This window comes from Hippopotamus amphibius, chromosome X, assembly GCF_030028045.1.
Source record: "Hippopotamus amphibius kiboko isolate mHipAmp2 chromosome X, mHipAmp2.hap2, whole genome shotgun sequence".
NCBI lineage: Eukaryota > Metazoa > Chordata > Mammalia > Artiodactyla > Hippopotamidae > Hippopotamus > Hippopotamus amphibius.
Genome location: NC_080203.1, coordinates 66,992,078 through 67,002,196, shown reverse-complemented (window position 1 = coordinate 67,002,196; position 10,119 = coordinate 66,992,078). Strand labels below are relative to the sequence as shown.

At 39.6% G+C, this 10,119-nt stretch overlaps 1 pseudogene; it reads left to right on the top strand.

The window, feature by feature from the left end:
* Window positions 1-8,512: 8,512 nt before the first annotated feature.
* On the top strand, window positions 8,513-9,811 carry LOC130842228 (E3 ubiquitin-protein transferase MAEA-like; annotated as a pseudogene).
* The last annotated feature ends 308 nt before the right edge of the window (window positions 9,812-10,119 follow it).

The following is a 10,119-nucleotide window of genomic DNA, read 5'->3' as shown; positions in this document are numbered from 1 at the left end:
CATCTTTATTATCATTATCCTGAATTCTTTCTCAGGTAGACTGCCTATCTCTTCTTCATTTGTTTGGTTTTCTGGGGTTTTTACCTTGTTCCTTCATCTGATGCCTCTTTCTCTGTTTTCTCATTTTGTTTAACTTACTGTGTTTGGGGTCTTCTTTCCTCAGGCTGCAGGCTCATAGTTCTTAATTCTGTTGTCTGTCCCCAGTGGGGAGGTTGGTCCAGTAGCTTGTGTAGGCTTCCTATTGCAGGGGTCTGGTACCTGTGTTCTTGTGTGTGGAGCTGGATCTTGCCCTTCTGATGTGCATGGCCACATCTCTTGGTATGTTTTGGTTTGTCTGTGAGCTTAGTATGACTATAGGTAGTCTGTCTCCTAATGGGTGGGGTTATGTTCCTGTCTTGCTAGTTGTTTGGCTTGAGGCATCCAGCACTGGAATTTGCTGGCCTTTGGTTGGAGTTGGATCTTAGTGTTGATAATGAGATCTCTGAGGGAGCTCTTGCTGATTAATATTCCATGGGGTTGGGAGTTCTCTGGTGGCCCATCATCCTGGACTCAGCTCTCCTGCCTCAGGGGTCCAGGTCCAAACCCTGGTTAGGGCACCAAGACCCTGGTAGCTGCATAGCACAGGGTAAAAGGAGGAAGAAGAAGAAAGAAAAATGGAAAAGAACAGACAAAACCCCAAGACAGGTGGTAAAAGCAATACAAAGCAGTTAAAATTACACAAAGAGGTGTACACACTTGCACTCACAAAAAGAAAAGAGAAGAGAAAAAGAAAAAAAAGAAAAGGAAAAGAGAGAAAACAAAGAAGAGAGTAATCAAACCAATAAGCAAACCCAGATACAAATATACACAGTAAAGGTTAAAATAACAAATAAATAAAACCAGGAAGAAGTCAAACAAAGCAGGAAGTCCTCTAATATTTCCAGCTAGGTCTCTGCACTTGCTGTGGGCACTGTGGAGTCAGCACAGATTGATTTGGTCTTAGTCTTGCCTGTATTTGTCCCCAAAGTCCACAATTGCACCCTAAATCTACAGCCTCAATTGTAGAAACACTCATCTATTCATGTAATCCACAGATGCAGGGTTTATGAAGCCCATTGTGGGTATTAAATCTGCTCCTCCTGCAGCTGTTTCCCTTTCTCTTCCTTGGTCCTATAGTCCCTGGGGATCAGTTTTGCTTTTGATCTCATCTCTGTGTGTTGGCTGCTCTCAGGTGTCAGTTCCCCGCCCAGGCAAGAGGGGGTGAAAGAGGGTGATTGGGGCTCACTTGCAAATTCAGGCTGGGGGAGGGAGGGATATGACAGTCTAATTGAAATTCACAGGAGTGCTTGAAGCAGCAGAGGTTAGCATGAGCCTGAGGTGTACAATGTGTTATCCCAGGGAAGTTGGTCCTGAACTTGGGACCCTTGATGGTGGTGGGCTGCATCTGCTGCTGGGAGGGTGTGGCCAATGACCTGTCTTTCACATGGGACTCTTGGTGGCTGTGGAATCAGGTTCGATGTTCCTATTTAGCAGCCTCACCTCATGGTGGCACTCATGCAGGTACTGCTCTTCAGCTTGTGAGGCACAGAGCAGGTATCTCCTCTTAAGCACCCTGAAACAAAGCTCTCCTGCCTCTCCCTCAGGCCCAGGCTTTTCCCCAGACCCCCTCCCAGCTATCTGTTCTGCACTAGCCCCCCAGACAGTTTTCACACTGCCAACTCCATTTCTTTCCCTGGTGTCTTTTCTCCAAAGCCTAAGCCTTGGTGCCCAGCCCCCACCCACTGCTGTGGGTGAGTAGACTAGGGTCTTGGACTGGGAAGTGCAGCTTGGCACTGTTCCTCCTTGCAGGAATCTTTCCATTCTGCCCTCTGTGCACCTGTTGTTGTCTCTCCTCCAGGGGCCCCAAACCTCCCCCTGTCCGTCCCCACCAGTGAGAGGGCTTCCTAGTGTGTGGAAGGTTTTCCCCTTCCAGCTCCTTCCCAGGGGGACACATCTCCTTGGGATTCCTTTGTATCTCTCTCCCCCATCCCTTTTTTTGTGTGTGTGCTACACAGTTATGTGGGGATTTTCTTGCCTTTTTGGAAGTCTGAGGTAACCTGCCAGCATTCTGAAGGTATTGTGTAGGAGCTTCTCCACATGTAGATGTGTCCTTGATGTATTTGTGGGGAGGAAGGTGATCTCCATCTCTTACTCTTCCATCATTTCTGACCATCCTCAAGGGATTTCTTCAAAACCAAACTGTCTTTCTTAGATCTGAAGGTTGTAGTTACCACTTGTAGTATTTTGACATGAGGGAGAGAAATAGAAAAAGAAGGAATGATTTGGGGGCAGTGGGGGCAATGTTCCAATTTATAGGCATTAAAATAATACTGTAAAAACAGTAAACTCAAAAGAAAACATCAAGGTAGTATAGCTTCAATAATGTTCTACTTGCCAACAGAAAATCTGTTTTTTTTAGTTGTCATAATCTCTTTAATATGAGGGTGCATCAAAAATTATCCACACTCTAATTATATTAAAACTTCTGTTGGCCACACTGTCTTCACAAGCACTTTCCATTGAAGGCTGTCTCCCTAGTCACTGTTGTGCAGGTGTGAACATGTTACATCAGTTCATTTGTAACTGGGGTAGGAGAAAAAATGGATGCCCCACTTGTGATTTGCATGAAAGAAGAGCAGCATGCAGTGATTCCTTTCATGTGATCTGAAGGCATGCACATCTGCTCACTTCTGCCCACACTGTCCACACAGCAAAAGCTTCGTTTTGAGGTTTTAAAGTGTCTTCCCTATAGTCCTCATCTTGTTCCATCAGACTTTCACCTGTTTGGTCCCAGGAAAGCAGCCCTATGAGGACAAAGATTCACTTCTGATGAAGAAATGAAGACAGCGGTGCATTTGAGCTCACAGCTCAACCTAAAACATTTTTTTTAAGAGAGTAGTTTATTTATTTATTTTTGTTTGTTTTTTTGGCACACGGGCTTTGTTGCTCTGTGACATGTGGGATCTTCCTGGAGCAGGGATTGAACCTGTGTCCCCTGCATTGGCAAGCGGACTCTTAACCACTGCGCCACCTAGGAAGCCCCAACCTAAAACATTTTTAATGAGGGAATATGAAATCTTGTTGACAGATGGACAAAATTTATTGAAAAGCATGGAGATTATGTTGAAAAATAATGTATTTCTCTTTTCTAAAAGTTGATTAAAACAAATTCTACAGCCAGAGTGCAGATAATCTTTGACTCACCCTTGTATCCATTGATCTAGAATATTAGCCTTTCTTTGACCTTAATGACATTGACATTTAAAGAGTTCAGGACAGGTATTTTAGAAAGTCCTTCAATTTGGATTTTTCTGGTGATTCTCCATGATGATATTCAGCTTGTGTATTTTTGGCAGAAATATCACAGAAGTGACAGTATCTTTCTAATTGTATTATATAGGGGACACATTACATCTACCTTTCCTATTGCTGGTAATTGTAACTTTCATCACTTGGTTAAACTGATTTCTGCAGGGGTTCTCCACTATAATTACTATTTGTACCTTTGTTGTTAGTGTCTTATGGAAAGATACTTTGACAGTATGTAAGTATCCTGTTTCTCATCATACTTTCACTCAATAGTTTTAGCTTACATTGATGATTCTTGCCTCAAGCAAGTATTACTATGGTGGTTGTCAAATGGTGATTTTATAATTCCTTTATTCCTCTACATTTATTAGTTGGAATTCTGATATAAGAAGAAAATTTCCCCTATAGCCATTTACTTGTTTATTTGTTCCTTTATCTACTTATATCACCTAGAATATATCAATATTAATTTTCTGATTCTGATAATTGAATTATTCTTATGTAAGAGAATTCTTTTCATTTTAAGGAAGCAATTTGACTCTTTCTAGGGGTTTTGTTTTTGTGTTTGTTTGTTTGTTTTAAGATTCAACTTATAAGTATTTATCTTTCTCTGCCTGAATTATTTCACATAATACCTTTGAAGTCAATCCAAGTTGTCACAAATGACAGGATTTCCTGTTTTCTTATTGTTGAATAATATTCCATTATACATTTCACATTTGCTTTATCTATTCATCCATCCATGGAAACTGAGATTTTTTTATCCATTTCTTTCTTCTCTCTTGTGAATAATACTGCAATGAGCATTGGGGTCCAGATAGCTCATTGAGATAGTGATTTCATTTGCTTCAGATTTATATCCCTAAGTGGAATTGTTGTATCCTATGGTAGTCCAATTATAAAGTTTCTGAGGAACAATCATACTGTTTTTCATAATGACTGAATCAATTTATGTTCCCACCAAGAGTGCAAAAGAGTTTGTTTTCCTCCAAATCCTCACCAGCACTTACTATCTCTTTTCTTTTTATAGTAGCCATTTTAACAGGTGTGAGGTGATGTATCGTGATTTTGATTTGCATTTTGCTGATGATATTGAGCATCTTTTCATGAACCTGTTGGCCATTTAGATGTCTTCTTTGGAAAAATGTCAGGTTATTTGTCCATTTTTAGAAAAGGATTATTAGTCTTTTGGCTATTGAATTTTATGTTCCTCATATTTTGGGATATTACCACCACATCTCTAATACAATATATGGTTTGAAAATATTTTCTCCCATTCTGTAAGTTGTATCTTTATTTTGGTGACTATTGTGCAGAATATTTTTAGTTTTGTATAGTCCTGCTTGTTAATTTTTGCTTTTGTTTGGTAATGATGTGCTTTTGGCATCATATCCAAAAAAGCATCACTGAGATCAATGTCAAGGAGCTTTTCTCCTATGTTTTCTTCTAGGAGCTTTGCAGTTTTAGGACTTACTTTTTAAGGTTTTTAACTCATTTTGAGTTAATCTTTGTGAATAGTGTAAAATGAGAGATTGATTTTATTCTTTTGCATGTGAATATCCAGTTTTCTGAATATAAAGAGTCCCCTACATATGAACCTTCAAGTTGTGAAGTTTCAAAGTTGTGAATGTGCATTTGCATGTCCAGTCACATAAATTACTTCACCTGTGTGCATCCTCTACAAGTGGCTATGCTTTTGTGTACTTTACTGTACAGTACTCTATAGAGTACAGTAGTACAGTATCTTTATTTCAAGCCCAGGATGTCCAAAAACAAGCATAAAAACAGTGGTGATGTAGCTGGTACTGATAAGATGCACCAAGCAATAATGATGAAACTTGCTGTGCAACTCAAGGAGCTTACTAATGAAGATCTGATGGAATTGGAGGCCCAAAAAAAGGATGAAGAGAAAGAAAAGGAAGAAGTAACTGAATAACTGAAGAGATTCAGGATGCAGGAAATGGCAAAGGGATTTTCTTTATTTGAGGAGGCACCGTTAGTTTTTGAGGCACAGGATCTGAACATAGAACAGAACATGAAAGTTGCAGCAGCTGTTCAGAATGCATTCCAGTGCTACTGTGTAATCTGTGATGAAAAGAAAAGAGCTACTAACCAGATATCACTGGATTGTTTATTCAAGTGTGTAGAAAGAATTGAATCCAGTAAGGAACCAGAACCTGTGCCATCAACGTCAGGCATGAGTGAAATTGCAGCTTGCCCTCCATCTCCTGTTGCTGATAATCTTTCAGCTCTACCATTGCCCAACCCTTCTCCCTCTTCAGTGGGTAACTCTTCTTGCCTGTTTATTCAATGTCAGCCCCTGTATGCCAGCTGTTGTACTGTATTTTCTAGGTACTCTACTGTAAGATTAAAAATGATTGTTTTTTTGTGTTTGTGTTTAAAATATTATTTGTATGAAAAGTATTATAAACCTATTACAGTACAGTACTATGTAGCCAATTTTGCCAGTTGGGTACCTAGACTAACTTTGTTGAACTTACAAACCAATTGGGCTTATGAACGTACACTGACAATGGGACTCTTTCATATGTAGGGGACTTACTGTACCATTCGTTGAAGATAATATTCTTCCCCTTTTGAATATTCTTGGCACCCTTGTCAAATATTAGTCATTTGTCTTCTATATGTGATTGTGATTCTGTTCTATTGATTTATTTGTCTGTTTTCATGTCAGCACCATACTATTTTGATTACTGTAGATTCGTAGTTTAGTTTGAAATCAGAAAGTGTGATGCTTTCAGCTTTGCCTTTCTTTTCCTCAAGATTTATTTGGTTATTTAGGCTTTTTTGAGGTTTTATACAATTTTTAAGATTACTTTTCTATTTCTGAGAAAAATGCTGCTGGGATTGTGGCAGGGATTGCACTAAATCTAAAGATAGCTTTGAGTAATGTAAATATTTTATCTACATTTATTTATCCAATCTATAAATATGGGATATATTTCCACTTATGTGTCTTCTTCAATATATTTCATCAATTCCTCATAGTTTTCAGTGCAGATGTCTTTCATGTATCTAGTTAAATTTATCTCTAAGCAATTTATTGTTTTGCTATTATTGTACATGAATTTTTTTTCTTTTTCTGATAGCTCATTGTTAGAGTATAGAAATGTATCTGATTTTTGTACATTAATTTTGTATCCTACATATTGACTGAATTTATTTACTCATCCTAAAAGGTTTTATTTTTGTCTTTAGAGTTTTCTGTATATAATTTAATCTGCAAATAAATAAATTTTACTTCTTGCTTTCCAATTTGGGAGCCTTTTATTTATTTTACTTGTCTAATTATTTAAGCTATATTGAATAAGAGTGGTGAGAGTGGACATCTGTATCCTGTTTGTCATTTTAGAGTAACAGGTTTCAGTTTTTTACATTTGAATATAAATTTAGCTTTGTGAAATATTTAAAGTTAAAAGAGCATCATGCCTGAAATTTATTCACAAATGGTTCAGAAAGATATATGTATGTATACTTTTGCATACACACATAAATATACAGATAATAGAGAGATATATCCATATATATAACTATATCTGTAACTATATCTATATATATATATATCTAAATCTATATAGAGAGAGAAGGATAAGGAAACAGGAAAATGTTAACATTTGGGGAATGCAGGTGGAACATGTACAGATGTCTTTGCAGTATTTTGCAACATTTCTGTAATTCTGAAATTATTTTAAAATAAAATGTTGAGGTGATACCTCATTGTAGTTTTGATTTGCATTTCTCTAATAATTAGCAATGTTGAGCATCTTTTCAAGTCCCTTTGGCCATCTGAATGTCTTCTTTGGAGAAATATCGCTTTAGATTTGCCCATTTTGTTGTTGGGTTGCTTGTTTTTTTGATATTGAGCTGCATGAGCTGTTTGTATATTTTGGAGGTTAACCCCTTGTCAGTTGCTTCATTTGCAAATATTTTCTCCCATTCTGTAGATTGCCTTTTGTTTTGTTTATGGTTTCCCTTGCTTGCAAAAGTTTTCAAGTTTAATTAGATCCCATTTGTTAGTTTTTGTTTTTTTCTCATTACTCTAGGAGACAGATTCAAAAAGGTATTGTTGCGATTTATGTCAGTGTTCCATTTATGTTTTCCTCTAGGAGTTTTATAGTATCCAGTCTTACATTTAGTCCATAATCCATTTTGAGTTTATTTTTGTGTATAGTGTTAGAGAATGTTCTAATTTCATTCTTTTACATGTACCTGTCCAATTTTTCCAACACCATTTATTGAAGAGACTGTCTTTTCTCCAGTGTATATTCTTGCCTCCTTTGTCATAGATTAATTGACCATATGTGTGTAGGTTTATTTCTGAGCTTTCTATCCTGTTCCATTGATCTCTATTTCTGTCTTTGTGCCAGTACCATACTGTACAATGTTGTATCAATGTTGCATATATAAAACTGTATCACTTTACTGTGAACAACATTGTATATCAATTATATTTCAATAAAAGTTTTAAAAAATAAAATAAAATGTTAAAAATTTTAAACATAATAATGAGCAACTATTGATTGTTTATATGTATTAAATTTTATATTACTCCATTTTTTAAATTTTTATTTTATATTTGATCATATTTGATAAACGATGGTTAGCTTCAGGTGTACAGCAAAGTGATTCAGTTATAAATATACATGTATCTATTCTTTTTCACATTTTTTTAAGAAATCACTTTTATTTATTTATTTACTTATTTATTTATTTATTGGTTGCATTTGGGTCTTCATTGTAGCCTGTTGGTTTTTCTGTACTTGCAACCAGCAGAGGCTAATCTTCATTGTGGTGGTGTCTTTTGTTGCAGAGAACAGGCTCTAGGTGTGTCGGGTTCAGTATTTGGGTAGTGGGCTCAGTAGTGCAGGTTCAGTAGTTGTGGTACATGGGCTTAGTTGCTCTCTGGTATGTGGGATCTTCCTGGACCAAGGATGGAAACTCTGTCCCCTGCATAGGCAGGCAGATTCTTAACCACTGAACCACTCAAATTCTTTTTATAATACCACCTTAAAATAAACACAAATTCACTAAGGAATGATGTCAGTGAAGATGATTATTTACCAAAATATGCTAAAATGGTAGTAGTCATATTGCAACTTCATTTTTTTTTCTTTTTAAAAGTTAATTCAGCCCCTCTGTCAGCTAATGTTTTGGCTGATCCAAGATGGCAGTGCAGGAGTCCACAGTTCAGCTCCCATGACCCTGAAGGTACAGGAGTACCTGACCCTCAAGGTGCCCTACTAAATGCTGAACAAGCACCTCCACATGGCACAGAACATCAACCATGAGATGAGCCATATGACCATGGTGGTGGCTGAGCTGGAGGAGATCCTGTGTTGTCTGGCCATGGACTCTGTGGTCAGCCTCTTAGATGGCATGGCAGAGAAGCTCAGTGTCCTCAAGAGGAAGGTGATGGAGTCCACCCAGGTGGAGGATGAGAGTGCCAAGCTGCGCAAGTGCAGGATAGAGCACCTCAAGGACCACAGCAGTGACCAGCCTTCCATGGCCAGCATGTGGAAAAGTAAGCACATGGACTGCATGATAGTGGAGCACCTGCTTGGCTGTAGCCACTGCAACATGGCTGAGAAGGTGGTGTGCCAGAGTGGCATCAAAGACTTAGTGAACATTGAGATGTTCCTGATGGCCAAAGCAGTGGAGGAGTCCCTGGAGAGGCATGAGGGGGCCACCTGCCTGGCCTGGTGCCATGACAACAAGTCCTGGCTGTGCAAGATGAAGGGCCCCCAAAGCAAGTATGATGAGAAGACAGAACAGAAAAGTAGAGTGGCCAGTGCCTCCCCTAAAGAGAGGGAGGATCTTGCAGTGGAAACCATAAGATGAAAGCCAGAATTGAGCTGCCTGGAGTTCAGCCTCAGCATCCAGGCGTTCATTGACCTCATCCCGCAGAACAAGAGACTGGATGCAGTGAGACACGCAAGAAAACACTTCAGTCAGGTCAAAGGTAGCCAGCTGGAAGAGGTCCACCAGGTCATGGCCATGCTGGCCTACCCACCAGCCAGGCACATCTCCCCTTACAAGGACCTGCTGGACACAGCCCTGTGGCGGATGCTGATCCAGCAGTTCCAGTACAACTACCAGCTGCTGCACCAGCTGAGGAACAACTCGGTGTTCACCCTCACCCTGAAGGCAAGCCTCTAGGCCATAAAGACACCGCAGTGCTACAAGGAGGATGGCAGGTTGCAGAGCCCCGACTGCATGGGGTATGGCCACTCCCTGAACAAGCTGGCACAGCCCCTGCCCATGGTACTCTGCACCAACTCACGTGCTCATCTGCAAGATTTTGGGAGAGGTCATGAACAAGAACAACCCACCCATGATGCTGCCCAACGGCTAAGTCTCCGGCTGCAACTCCCTACTCTGTATCTGGCAGGATGATGAGGTTGTCTGCCGGAGAATCAGAGAGGTCTTCCACTTCTCCCAGAATGAGAAGTTGTACATCATGTAGGCAGGTCACTGTGCCAGGGCAGCCGCCGGCCCCTGCCTGCCTGCCTTTCTGTTTCTTGCAACCAAAGATCAGTGAGCAACTACAGACACTTTTGGGAAGAGAGGAAGTAAGATTTAACGACCTTGTACTTGATTTCATAACAAGTTGGCTGTTCGACGTTTCTGAAGCGCTTTCACATTTCAGAGAAACCTCTTTAAAGACTGACCACGCGGAGGAGGCCAGCAACTTTCAGGATAGGGACTGATTCCTTCTCCGTGTTCTCACAGTTCCCTCTCTTTTGCTAACGAGGAACCCCGGGGGATGGGTTG